Source organism: Gavialis gangeticus, unplaced genomic scaffold, assembly GCF_001723915.1.
Source record: "Gavialis gangeticus isolate Ggan-Ray unplaced genomic scaffold, GavGan_comp1, whole genome shotgun sequence".
Lineage (NCBI taxonomy): Eukaryota > Metazoa > Chordata > Crocodylia > Gavialidae > Gavialis > Gavialis gangeticus.
This window is the reverse complement of record NW_017728992.1, coordinates 54,140,716-54,141,595: the sequence shown is the minus strand read 5'-3', so window position 1 is coordinate 54,141,595 and position 880 is coordinate 54,140,716. Positions and strand designations below refer to the sequence as shown.

Here is an 880-nt window from a genome sequence, read left to right as displayed (position 1 = left end):
AGCCCTGGGGGACTCCGCTGCCCACTTCCCCCCAGGTAGATCTTCTTTCACTTCGTTATCTAGGTACTTGTATGGGTTCTACTGTACACGTGTGGATCTCAAATACTTCAAAAGCAACCTCCCTGCTACATCACATCTCCTTTCCTTTCTTCCCTATTTATCAGAGTACTTCATTAGCTTAAAGTCTGCCAGTAGTTTTCCTGAATTATACTTTAATCTCAATATTGAGCTCTCTCAGCTCCCATAGGCTTCTCTTTCCCTGTACGCATGTTGCACCCTATTCCATAATATCATTCTGTAGCTCATAAGCTCATAGCATAAAATCTTATTGGTATTTTAGTTCACAAATACAGTTTGAATAGAATCTGCTATTTTATCCATGTACTTCAAAGTGAAAAATGAAGATGAAGTTAAATACTTAATTTTAAATTAACTAAATTGATTTGGTTTTGTTTATCTCACTTGACCTCACTCCCCACATCTAAGCTTCAGCTCTTTGAGCACTATAGATAAAGTCTGGAGGCACAACAAGCATCTTCCTTCCTGTTAACAGGCCACAGCATCTACATAGGCAGTCACAGATTGGAAGAGGGTGAAAAAAAAACATTTAAACAAATCCATAGCAGCACAGATATCAACTGTATATTTATTGAGTTGTTAATTTGGGTTGGTGCCTTATACTGTGACAGAAGGCTGAAATAAAGAACCAAAAACCCCCCAGAGACTTTGGAAATCTCTCACCTTTTTCATGTAATCACACACGAACCAAAAAGGCAGCATGCATTAATTTTTTCACATAAAATTCTGGCAGCCTATACATTTGTTATGAGGTTGTTTTAACATTACAAACATGCAAAAAACCTGAATACTTGCCATCATT

The 880-nt window shown here is 37.5% G+C and overlaps 1 protein-coding gene across 1 annotated transcript in view; it reads right to left on the bottom strand.

Moving 5' to 3' along the window:
- SYCP2L (synaptonemal complex protein 2 like) overlaps nt 1-880 on the bottom strand; it is a 75,165-nt gene that overhangs the window by 41,104 nt on the left and 33,181 nt on the right. The window lies entirely within an intron of this gene.